This window comes from Procambarus clarkii, chromosome 70, assembly GCF_040958095.1.
Source record: "Procambarus clarkii isolate CNS0578487 chromosome 70, FALCON_Pclarkii_2.0, whole genome shotgun sequence".
NCBI classification, from domain to species: Eukaryota; Metazoa; Arthropoda; class Malacostraca; order Decapoda; family Cambaridae; genus Procambarus; species Procambarus clarkii.
Genome location: NC_091219.1, coordinates 20,838,623 through 20,852,106, shown reverse-complemented (window position 1 = coordinate 20,852,106; position 13,484 = coordinate 20,838,623). Strand labels below are relative to the sequence as shown.

At 36.9% G+C, this 13,484-nt stretch overlaps 1 long non-coding RNA gene across 4 annotated transcripts in view; it reads left to right on the top strand.

Moving 5' to 3' along the window:
• The window catches only part of LOC138356055 (uncharacterized), an 80,040-nt gene extending 68,004 nt beyond the window's left edge, over positions 1–12,036 (top strand). For 2 of the 4 annotated variants that reach the window (XR_011224122.1, XR_011224123.1), the window contains 4 exons: positions 6,327–6,423; positions 7,964–8,094; positions 8,644–8,751; positions 10,669–12,036. This is a non-coding gene — a long non-coding RNA (uncharacterized lncRNA). Of the gene's footprint in view, positions 1–5,909; positions 6,213–6,326; positions 6,424–7,963; positions 8,095–8,643; positions 8,752–10,668 lie in introns of those variants that run through there. The other 2 variants (XR_011224121.1, XR_011224120.1) reach the window with 2 other exon arrangements.
• The last annotated feature ends 1,448 nt before the right edge of the window (positions 12,037–13,484 follow it).

Sequence of the window (13,484 nt, the reverse complement as noted above, 5' to 3'; positions counted from 1 at the left end):
CAGAAAAAATAAATATTATTGCACTTACCGAAACGTGGATGAATGTATAAAATAGAGAAATATTAGCTGAATATCAAATAAATGGATTTAAAGTATTTCACACAGATATATTAGAGGAGGGGGGGGAGTAGGCATATATGTTAGGGACAATTTGAAATGTAGTCTCAAAGAGGGAATAAAAACTGAGCCACACACACAAACTATTTTGATAGAAATCTACGAAAAAGCAAATAATAGTATAATAGGATTTATATATAGGGCACCAAATTTAAACAGAATGGAAGCAAAGCATCTATGGGATGAAATATCTAAGGCATGTAGATTTAACAGTATTTACGTCATGGGTGACTTTAATTTTAGTGGAATAAACTGGTTGAACAAGACGGAATAGAGAAGCAGAAGATTTCCTAGAATTGACGATTGCTTTCTTACGCAACACATTAAGGAACCAACACGGGAAAATAATATTTTAGATTTAGTGTTAACTAACAGGGAAACACAAATTAATGACATCGAAATAGGGAGTGAGCTAGGGAACAGTTATCACAAAGAAATCAGATTTAGCATAGAATGGAATAGACCTGTAGGAGAAATGTGTTAAGTGGCAGATTGTGGAAAAGCGGATTTTAATAGCCTAAGAAATGTTTTGTGTCGATTGATTTGAAAGTCTTGGGTATGGGGTGTGGGCCGGTCTTGGAGCGAGACATGAACCCAGCGATAGGTGACGTAAATGGGGATTTGGATGTGGATTCAAAATATAACTGATTTAAGAATATTCTAAACAAAGCACAGGAACGTAGTATACCATACAAATTGAATAGATCGAATTCTAATGACCCAAAGTGGATAACAAAGAATTTGAAGAACCTTATAGGTAAAAAGAGAGCTTGGTACAAAAGCATTAAAAATGTGAAGGTCCCTATAGAACAGGAATTCGTACAACTGGTTAGAAATGTTAAAAAAAGAGATAAGGAAAGCAAAAAGAAACTATGAAGTTCGCATAGCAGGGGAAGCAAAGACAAATCCTAAAGGGTGTTTTCAGTTATATCGTACTAAGACTAGGGAAAGGATAGGTCCATTAAAAACTGAGACAGGTCAAATAAGAGATAGTGATGAAGAGATGAGTAGTAATTATAATAAATATTTTGTATCTGTATTTACTAAAGAGGAAGTTAACAATATGCCTTCAGGCGAACAAGTCTATGTGGGTGGGGACGAGGACAGGTTGACGAGTTTAGCAGTTACGAGGGAGGATGTTCTTAAACAAATAGTAAAACTGAAACCAAAGAAATCCTCAGGGACGAATGAAGTGTTTGCCAGTGCGCTTAAAGAATGCAAAGAGGAGCTTTGTGACCCACTGGCAACCATATTTAATAAATCAATAGAGTCAGGCAGAGTGCCAGAGTTTTGGAAAGTTGCTAATGTGATACCAGTGTTTAAGAAAGGAGATAGATCACTTGCGTCTAACTATCGACCAATTAGCCTAACGTTTATTGTGGGAAAGTTACTCAAATTTATAATAGCAAATAAAAATCGTCTTCATCTTGAAAAACATAAAGGAATAATTAAGTCGCAACATGGTTTTATCAATGGGCGTTCATGTTTAACAAATTTGTTATCTTTTTATTCTAGCAAAGTTGAGGCAGTTGATAGTGGTAAGGATTGCGATGTTGTGTACCTTGACTTTAGCAAAGCTTTTGATACAGTGTCACATGAAAGAGTGATTGAAAAGATAATCTCATGGTATTGGGGGTGCTATATTAAGCTGGATTAGGGCATGGTTAAGTCAGAGTGGGATAATGTTGTTAGTGGAGTACCTCAGGGCTCTGTCCTGGGATCTCTGTTGTTTATAATATATATAAATGATTTAGATTCAGGTTTGAGTAGCAACATTTGCAATTTTGCCGATGATACGAAAATTGGTAGGGAAATTATTTATGAGGAGGACTCGCTATCACTTCTAGTTTATCTAGATAGTGTTTTGAAATGGTCAAAGGATTGGCAAATGCAGTTTAATGCTGATAAATGTAAATTTGTGAAGAACTACACCAGGTGTCTTGTTATTTGGACTTCGATTAATGAAAGCGAGCGTCCTGTTTGCCTTATTGCGAACATTCATGCATTGGTCCTTTTGTTTTAAATTCTTACTAATCATGGCTCCCGATCCCTTTCGCGGTCCGACTTCGCAATCTCAGCACCACCTGGCTCGTATCTTGTAAGTCTTATCATCATTACCTAGCCTCAGAACTTTGCATTTGTCTGCGTTAGGCTGCATGTGCCAATCTTTTGATCATTTCGAAACTATTTGGATCAACCTGCAGTGATAGCGAGTGTTCTTCAGAGTCAATTTCGCTAGCGATTTTTGTGTCATCTGCAAAGTTGCGGATGTTGCTGGTCGAACCTGAGTGGAAATCATTTATGCATGTTGTAAACAATAGATGTCCCAGGACAGAGCCTTGAGGCGCTCCACTGACAACATTATGCCACTCTGACTTAAGCCCATTTATGCTAGCTCTGTTTTGGAGTTGACATGCCCTGGTCGAACTTTATATAGCACCCCCAGTACCATGAGCCTCTATTTTTTGTTTGATCAGTCTTTTATGTGGCACTTTATCAAAAGCTTTGCTAGAGTCGTGGTGCACAGCATCGCAATCCTTACCACTGTCCAATGCCTCGACTGTGTTGGAATGAAGGGATAGCAAATGTGTTATATATGAACGGCCATTTGCAGAACCATGTTGCGAGTCATTTATTCATTTATGTTCAAGATGAAGTTAGTTTAGTTCATTTATTATGCACCCCATACCCATCTTGTGGGCGGTAGTGGAAAAGGGTTACAGAGGCACATAATGGGCTCAGGGACTGAACCCCACAAATCATTTAGCTAAGCAAGTTACAATCTTGATGAGCTAGTTAGAAAATTCCATATAAGTCGTCACATCAACAATGGGTTCGAGATCGACCTCAAGTACAGGTTCTAAATTAAGCAAGTGACATATGTGGAGAGCTAGTGTCAAAATGTATATGTTTGTCCTGCACACCGCCCCCCATCCAGTGGGCAGCGGTGGATCGGTTACAATCACTTAGTTACTACCTACAGTTAGCAAACGGGATATTTGGCAAAAATTTCTGGTAGCAGATCCTTTTGAATGACATATTGACACATGGCTGGAACATTGGTTATAGAATTGTCTCTAAGACGACTTGTATTTGCAATTGTCGATTCGGGTAGCTTTCCAGGAATGGACGTTGAAATTGAAATAAGTTTATTGAGGTAAAATACACACAAAGGGATGAGGTAGCTGAAGCTATTCTCACCCCATTCAGTACAACGTGTTAATATATACATAGACACACATCACAAACATTACCAAATATTCTGAGAGGTAAACATATACATTTCCTCCTTCACAAGTAGTATGGTATCAGACGTACACACAAATACTTTTATGACCTAGGTATACTGTATAGACAATTTGCAAGACACCTGCAGATAAATCAACAAAATATTACAATTTTGGTGCAAAATTGTTATATCTCTCCAGAATAACATCAACCTTTCCGTTGTGACACATCCAGGCTATTTGTTCAGGAGCAATGGACGTTGGGCTGATTGGCCGATAGTTTGATGCGGGTGATCAATCTCCTTTAAGAATTGTTACCACATTAGGTACCTTCCATGACTGGCACTCTGCCTGACTATTGATTTATTAAATATGTTAGACAGTGGCTCGGAAAGCTCCTCTTTGCATTCTTTAAGCACCCTGGCAAACACTTCATCCGGCCCTGGGGATTAGTTTGGTTTGAGTTTGTCTAATTGTTTACTTACATCCTCCCTGGTAACTGCTTAACTAGTCAAACTGTCCTCATCCCCATCCACATAGACTTGTTCGGCTGAAGGCACATTGTTAAGTTTTGTAGTAAATATAGATAAAATATTTGTTAAAAATATGACTCATCTTATTATTTGACCTGTCTCAGATTTTAATGGACCTATCCTTTCCGTAGTCTTAGTTCGATATAACTGGGAAAACCCTTTAGGATTTGACTTTGGTTGCTCTGCTATGCGAACTTCGTAGTTTCTTGTTGCTTTCCTAATCTCTTTTTTAACATTTCTAACCAGTTGTACGAATTCCTGTTCTAAACTGACTTCTCCATTCTTAATCCTTCTGTACCAAGCTCTCTTGTTACCTATAAGGTTCTTTACATGATTGGTTATCCACTTTGGGTCATTAGTATTCGATCTATTCAATTTGTATGGTATACTACGTTCCTGTGCTTTGTTTAGAATATTGTTAATAAGTTATATATTAAATCCACATCGAAATCCCGTTTTACGTCACCTATCGCTGGGTTCAAGTGTCGCTCCAAGACCGGCCCACACCCTATACCCAAGACTTTCCAATCTATTTGACCCAAAAAGTTTTAGGCTATTAAAAGCAGTTTTTCGAAAATCTGGCACTTAAAGAATTTTCTCCTACAGGTGTATTCCATTCTATGCTAAATGTGATTACTTTGTGATCACTGTTCCCTAGCTCACTCCCTATTTCGATGTCATTAATTTGTGTATCCCAGTTAGTTAACACAATATCTAAAATATTATTTTCCCGCGTTGGTTGCTTAATGTGTTGCGTAAGAAATCAATCGTCAATTAATTGTAGAAAATCTTCCGCTTCACTATTCCCTGTTTTGTTCAGGTAGCCGGGTGACGTGGGAAATTTCATCGGCACAGGCATGTACGTAAGTTTCTCCAGGCCTAAAAGATCGGCGACCTTCACATCCAAAACGTCCAGTAACGCGACTAATACGAGAGGGCAATCCACAGGAGGTGAGAAAGCAAGCCCCACAGTATCTACACGGCGAATCGGCCTACTCCCAGCCGCCGCCATGCCGCGAGCTAAGACGCCGGTGAGCGGGCGCACCAACACCGCCTCGCAGCGCCCAAGAACTAGTGGGAACACGAGACGTGGCGACGACTACCCCCCCACTCCAGTGGTGAGGCCTGGGGTCAGAATCACGAAGCAGTTACGCAAGTACTTACGAACCTGTACATCTTTTCTCAATCTTTGGCGTGTTTGTTTACAACTGTTAAACAGTTAATGAGCTCCGAAGCACCAGGAGGCTGTTTATAACAATAACAACAGTTGATTGGCAAGTTTTCATGGGGGTAAACTGTTTAATAAATGTAACGAAAGCCGTCAAAGATTGAGGAAAGATGTACACGTTCGTAAGTGCTTTCGTGAATGTCGCCCCTGAACTCCAGGGTACTGTACCTTGTAGTGTAGTGTACCGTACGGTTCTGTACTGTTCTCTATTGTAGTGTACAGTAATGTGCCCTTGACTGTACTGTATCGTACGGTACTGTACTGTATTGTAATGTATACAGTACAGTATACTGTAGTGCATCGTAGCGTACGGAACTGTACTCTACGATACTGTACTATGCTGTACTGTGTTGTACTGTATATACAGCTTTAATAAGTAATGTTATTATTTAAAAATTATAATAATATATATTTAATAATACGTATTGGAAAATCATCATTTGTGAGTGTAATGTAAAACATTAAATGTATGTAATTAATTATTTATTTATATACAAGAAGATACATTGTGTTTGTGGGAATACATAGCATAATACAGTAATTACACTCTTGTAAAGCCGCTAGTACGCGCAGCGTTTCTGGCAGGTGCGTAATGTAACCGATAAATTAAAATAGGTAAAATGTAAAAAAAAGAATAAAATCTCATTGATTTGGTACATGTATGTTTCTCATAGTTTGTGTGTACATTTGATTGTATATATTTAAGTTTCCAGAAATAAATCTCATTAACTACTCGGGTATCCAATTACGTCGAGCCGACGAATGAGAGTAGAGGTTGCGACAATGTGACGTCAACTGAAAATGAGAAACGTGATTGGCTATTGAGTATGTGACGTCAACTGAAAATGAGAAACGTGATTGGCTATTGAGTCCACCTGCTCGTTGAGGCGCAACGGAACGTTATTTTGCCCCTAGAATTAGCCGAGTAGAGGTGTACAAGTTAGTGTTAGGGCGTTTTGTTACTCTGAGCTGGTACCCCGTTACCCTTTGGGGTCGCTAGGGCTGACAGACCCCTAGGTTACACTGTCACTCTGTACACCGTCCAAACGCACATAGGGGCAAAAATCTCTATTATTTTTAGCTGTCGTATATACCCCCTGTTTGGTGGTATATATACTGCGATATATTTTAGTTGTGACCCATAATCAGTACTAAAATATATTTAATAAATTGTACGTACTGTATTTAATTGTAACGTTGTATTGTATTTTGTTTCCACAGGAGTCTTGTAGGACCGATGATTGGAGTCATACCCTGCCGAGCAGAAGGTGGTGGCAGATGTTCCAGTTGTACGAGATGTGCTACTTGAGTTACCAAGGTATGATGGGTGTATCCGGCACAAGTGAAATAGTTAGGCATAGTAATATTGTAATAGGATTAGGGTAATTTTGAGCCTAGTTTTGGCAATGGAGGTTTGACGAGTCATTACTACAGCCATATGAGGAGCGCCATCAGTTTTGTTTTAAATATGAAAACCTATGAGTTACGGTAATGTTAAGTGTAAAAAGTAGTTCAAATAGTCAAGATTTTTAGTCTGGAAGGAGGATGGTGGTGTTGGTTCCGGTAACTGCTGCTTAAGATTAGTGATAAGTGGGTGTATAGGGTTTGGCCGCTCTCGCTCGGTTTGGAGTGTAGTGTTGTATCCAATTTTAAAGTGCTGTTGTCCCTCCCTCCCCAAGACTTTAAAGTGTTTTGGTTACATGGGTACATAATTTGACGTATGAGGGGTGGGACAATACAATACTACAATACAATACGTAGCGTTCCTGTCCTCGTCGAAGGACGTAGACATAAATTTACCCAGAGTCGTTTGACGTACATAGTAACATTAAAAAGTTACTTATCACGTGAGTTTATTAAGTTAATTGGTTTATAATGTTAAATATACAGCATGAAATAAGCGCGAGGTCCTTCGTAGGACGAAGATCTCCTAAAAAATAAAGCTGAAAAATATAATTTATACGTGTAGGTGATGTTAAGGTTCAGGTTGACTTGCGATCAATGGCTGATTAATTTCAACTCCAGATGTGAGCCTCGTGACAGTATTTGTCATGTTTACTGTAGGTGGGTGTCGACGGTACACGTGGGAGTGTGTTGGTGGTGGTTATGTTGTTGATATTGGTGTAATTGTGTAGTGAGCGGGATAGCGTGCGCTCCACCATTAGTGTAGGCAAAATTGGGGAAAAACATGTCAGTAAGTCAGTTTTGTAACTTGAGCTTCAGGTATTGGTCCACGATCTGTTTATCATTGTGTAGCAGGAAGCATATGGTGTTGACTTGATTTTGTAGTGTTAATTGAGAATTGTGTACTAGGAACATAATGTTCCAGGCAAACGAGACTATCAGGCAATCTGTTGTGATATAGGTACCGCAATTACTACTGGTAGGTAACTATTGGGCCCGTTAATGTTGTCTAGGCCGAAGTGTAACATAGACGCTTATTGGGGGAATTAAGGATGATTATGCGCGATAACGAAACCCGAAGAATTGTAAATCACGTGTTTAGCTTCGGATTATAGGTATACCCGACATGGTGTTGAGTGTGGGGAAGGGTATTGTGATGGTTGCGCTTTGATGGTATTGAAAAGAAAAATAGCAAAACATGTGTTGCACCTTTGACGAGTGCTATGTATTATAGTTTTCCCCTCATGTAAAGTGAGTTAGACGTTGGTAGACATATCAGAAAGTAATATACAAATTGTTAGAAGTTGAATTATAAAAATATATTTTAGGAAATGATTTCTGAGGGAAGAAAAAAAAGAAAAGTAAGAAGTTTGGACTAGAGTATTCATAAATAGATGGTTGTAGGATTTAAGGAATGTTGTGAAGGTTAAAATGATGCATTATATTTCATGCAGAGGAGCGTGTGGAGAGGTGCGGGCTGGGCGAAACAGAGCAATGGTGAAGTATCTATTTGTGGTGAAAGGAGCATTTGTGGAGACCAATTACTCTGCAGTGTGGCCTTGGTTGAAGAGGGTTTGACGTGCAGGTGAGTGTGATATGTTAATTTCAAGACATCTTCCTCCAAGAATTTCGTTACGTATTTCATAAAAGTGAAATCCCAAGTAGTAGTTAATGTAATATAAAATCTGAAATAATGTGTAATTTGAGCATTAGACGCCATGAGACCCAGCCTTACTAGACGGAACACTATATTTAATATAAAGAAAATGTGTGGACGTGAACATAAGGTGCGGAAGGTTTGGTGTGTATATATGAATGCTCCGCGGTATTCATGTATAGATGGTGAAATATACATGAAGAACAGCTCACACACTCGCAGCTCCCAGAAAAGAGAATAAGCTTAGTTGAAACCCCCCCCCCCCCCCCCCCCAGTGTTTGGAAGGTGGACTGGCTCTCGGAATCATAACTGAGTGCATGTCCCATTTCCAAACTGGCCCATGAGGCACCCCCGTTCGCTCCCAAGCTGTGTTGTTTTTGGAACAGTGGATGTTCGTGTATTTGATATAGTAATGGTGATAAGGAATGTTTATCGTATATGAATGTTGAGAATCGTGACTACCATATATTTTCGCAGGTGACACGCTTGAGGACCCTCGACGTGGATGAGGTTGGTACCATCGTGTGTAGTTACTCTCGGGACAACCTCCAGCTGTTGAAGGATGAAGTTTCTCTTCCATACAAGGTACGACAGAATGAGAATTGGTTGTAAATGTTTATAGTGCAGAATGGTCGAGCATGTAAAATGATGGTTAATAGATATCCAGTTGGTTTTGAATAGTTAATAAAGTGTAAAATATATAATAGAGAACTAGGATGGACTGGCCTAGACTGCGTGTCGTTAGAGAGGGTGCTGTGTCACAGGCCTCCGGCCCCTAGGTTTAAGTTTTCAATGGTATTTTGCATACATGTACTGAATTTATTAATGAATTTTCTGGAGTGTCAAGGTGCATGTTTGTTTGTTTGACATTTATTTGTTTACTTAAGTCAAAGGTGAAGCATAAGTTGAAATCAGCTATGATGTGCTAGACGGTGCCTTGGGGCCTCATGGCTGTCGCTTTAAGTTTATCTTTGGCTCATATTATGAATAGTTGCTTCATCAAATTATTGTTAGTTATGCATTGCTTCAGTGCATGTCATTTTACCTAGCGTGTTTCGTATATACTTGTTTTTGTGACTTTGGTACTGCCTCGGTGTCATTAGTTAATGAGTTTCGTTGACCGGTACCAGTAAACGTTTCCAGTGGTTGTGTCTGGCCGGTGTAGGCCGAAAGAATGTGCAGGGTCCAGGCTGCTGGTTATATCCAGAAGTGTGGGCTCCGAGGCCGCTGGTTATCGGAGGTGTTGTGTGCGCAATGTAGCCAGGAAAGTTGTGATAGCCACTGGCGTCTTAGCTGACTGGGTTTAAGGGCTGCTCTCCAGCCACGTTCTTCTTGTGCCGAGTTAAGCCGGCGATGTTAATTAGGTTGTTTATATATATATATATATATAAGCCTATACTTGCATAAGCCTATACTTTAGTTAGGGGAGATCTTGAGTTCTCTCACATTGACAGTGGCTTGACGAAAATTGCAGACTGACCCCTCACTCATCTGGTCCCTTCGGGAGGTAGAGATGTTTGAGATATATATCTCGAACTATCTACTTCTTTTGTAAGGTCTGATGGCGTAGTGGGTTAAAGCATACTAGTTATGCCAGCTACTGGAAGGTAGTTGTGCTTTCTGGGTTCGAGTCCCACTGGTGGGTGTTGTCCAAAGATTGTATATATATAGAATATAATATAATATTGTTCATGTAAATATGGTGGCTTCGAAGGCGCTGGTTTATGCAGAGGTTTTACAATTACGGATCCCTATGGTTGGTGGTGTGCATTTCATTTTGGCTGAGATGGGCAGATCTTGAAGTTGTTGGGGTAGTGGTGGTCGCAGATGGTCATTGACACTGATACAAAATGCCTTAACACGCCTAAATGAATTTAGTTAGGGTAAGTATTAATCTGTAACATGCTTTCGGAGGACAACATACAATGGAGATGACTGTAAGGGACTCTGCGTCCACAATGACATTATAAGGATAACAAACATGTTGGGGGTGGGCCTTAAGACGTGTTTGTTATATTTGAATAATGGTTTTAATTTGATATATTAATAGTGGATATATAAATAAATGAAGTTGTTTTATAATAATGTAAATGAATAAATTTAAATGAATTATTGGTTGGTAGATCCCTGCTCGTGGAATAAGTTATTCCCTTGACCCAGATACGGTAATGTTCCCCCCCCCCCCCCTCCCCCTTAACCTTTTATTGTACTTGTGTGTGTTTTTCCCGCAAAATTTCCGGTTTGTTTTGTAGTTAGGTTAGTTCGCTACCGACTAGGTTCCTTGGGGAGATTGTTCTCTTCCTTTCCCCTCTAGTCACTCCTTTTCCCTGTGGCATTGTTCGTTTGTGAGAGTTTTCCCAGATGGTATCACCATGGGTTTATCCATTAATGACAGTTGGCCAGTTCGTTTCCGGAAATGTCCCCCTGCTGTTCGAAAGTAATTAAAGCACGTTTATAGTGCATGGGCATTTCTGCGCACCCTTACTGCCTTAATATTTCCAGAAGCGACTACGGAAGGCGCACAAGGTACACCATTGATGAGCAAGGGATATGGATGGAGCCCGAGGACAGACTACTGGAGCCATGAGGTCGACACAGAATCGTAGTTACATCGGTCAGCCGACGCGTTCGGGGTTTGGGTTTCCGCGCGGGTGACCCTGGCGGTGTTTCCGGTGGCCCTTGGGAACCCCCCAATTGAAAAGGTTTCCGATAGCTAAGAAATAAATCCATATTTATATGGGAATTGTAATTAGTGTAAATAAAATAATGCAACTTTAATTGACTACCTATATATGTGGGTATTAATTGTAATTGATAATGAATATTCGATAATACTTTGTTATTCACTAGTCAATAATTATAGAAATCATGGTAATGAGCAAATATTGTTAATGAATCAAATAGGTAATAATTATAGTAATAAATATATAATAAAAGATATATTAATAGAAAAAAAAAATATTTAGCATTAAAAACTAAAGTGGGCAATGTGAGCACGTTTTGTGTGAACTTCAGAAAAAAATAAATACTTTAGAGTAGTGTTAGCGTTGAACATTTGTTTCAACATGTCAATACACAACGTTGAAGTAAAAGTGTATAGAGAAATAGAATGGAAAATAGATATGAATAATACGTTTGAAACAGTGTTGCTTTCTCCTCAGTTGTAATAGTTACGAGATGTTCTGGGACAGTCTGCAAACACAGTATCACACGGACTGTGACGGCATAGATACTTTTATTATTAATCATGGAAGAAAGTAGAGTGAGAAGAATGTTTGAGCGTTAATGGAATAACTTGTAGCGGGGTGTATTTAGCGCCCTCTGATTATTTTGCGTATTTGATGGTGCTACATAGCCTTCCCGGTTTGGTGCCTTCTTTTGATAATTACTTACTTACTTTTAGCGGGGTGGATGTACAATAATGGACTCAAAATAAACTTTTTACGTTAATGCACTACTATCTATGATTGTTGTATTTGTACTCATTGAATTTGTGTTTGGGGTAATGGTTAGAAATACCCTAAGGTACTCGTGAGTATTTTTGACTATTTTGTTAACTTGTGTCAAATAACATAGTTGAAGTTTAATAGATAATGTATTTTCGAGTGTATATATTGAAGTTTCTATAGTTATCAATAAGTAGTGTAGGACTTAAAATTGTTTAGATGACAGTATAGCTCGGAGGTACAAGACTTTTGTCCCAAGAGTCCAACATTTATATGGTGTGGTTACTATATGAAACATCATTTGTAGTGAGAAATTGTGGTGCATTTTGAGGATGTGCAAGTAGAGGTGAGTCGAAAAACCCTAAACTACTGTATCCGTTTTATAGGTAATTAATATTGTGTCAATAAACATACTTGAAATGAAGGTTGTTTATTGTTTTAACAAGATATTGTATTTTGTCTTGTTTTTAGTCAGAGGTGACATGTACGTATGTGTGTAATATATAATCGTTGTTTGATTGATCTTCAAATTCCACACAACGTTCAATCATTGAAGACGTTTCGGAGATGATGTATTTGTACAAAGACAGATGCATTTGTAAAATTTAGATATAGAAAAATCAATATTATAATAAAAATAAAATAAATAAATAATATTATTTTTCACAACTATTAACAATAATAAATAAGTACATAATATAGTATAGAGTAATAATAATGAATATAGGAGAATATTTATGACTAATGTGTTTTGAAGAATAAGAATGTTGAATAGGTGTTCTTCAATATTGAAGAATAATATTCAATATTGAAGAATAATATTCAATATTGAAGAATAATATTCAATATTATTCTTCAATATTGAAGAATATTCTTCAATATTGAAGAATATTCTTCAATATTGAAGAATATTCTTCAATATTGAATAATAATATTCAATATTAATATTGAATATTATTCTTCAATATTGAAGAATAATATTCAATATTGAAGAATAATATTCAATATTGAATATTATTCTTCAATATTGAAGAATATTCTTCAATATTGAAGAATATTCTTCAATATTGAAGAATAATATTCAATATTGAAGAATAATATTGAATATTATTCTTCAATATTGAAGAATATTCTTCAATATTGAATATTATTCTTCAATATTGAAGAATAATATTCAATATTGAAGAATAATATTCAATATTGAATATTAATCTTCAATATTGAAGAATATTCTTCAATATTGAAGAATAATATTCAATATTGAATATTATTCTTCAATATTGAAGAATATTCTTCAATATTGAAGAATATTCTTCAATATTGAAGAAGAATATTCAATATTGAAGAATAATATTCAATATTATTCTTCAATATTGAAGAATATTCTTCAATATTGAAGAATATTCTTCAATATTGAACAATAATATTGAATATTATTCTTCAATATTGAAGAATATTCTTCAATATTGAAGAATATTCTTCAATATTGAAGAATATTCTTCAATATTGAAGAATATTCTTCAATATTGAAGAATAATATTCAATATTGAAGAATAATATTCAATATTGAAGAATAATATTCAATATTGAAGAATATTCTTCAATATTGAAGAATATTCTTCAATATTGAAGAATATTCTTCAATATTGAAGAATATTCTTCAATATTGAATATTATTCTTCAATATTGAATATTATTCTTCAATATTGAATATTATTCTTCAATATTGAATATTATTCTTCAATATTGAAGAATAATATTCAATATTAATATTGAATATTATTCTTCAATATTGAAGAATATTCTTCAATATTGAAGAATATTCTTCAATATTGAAGAATATTCTTCAATATTGAAGAATAATATTCAATA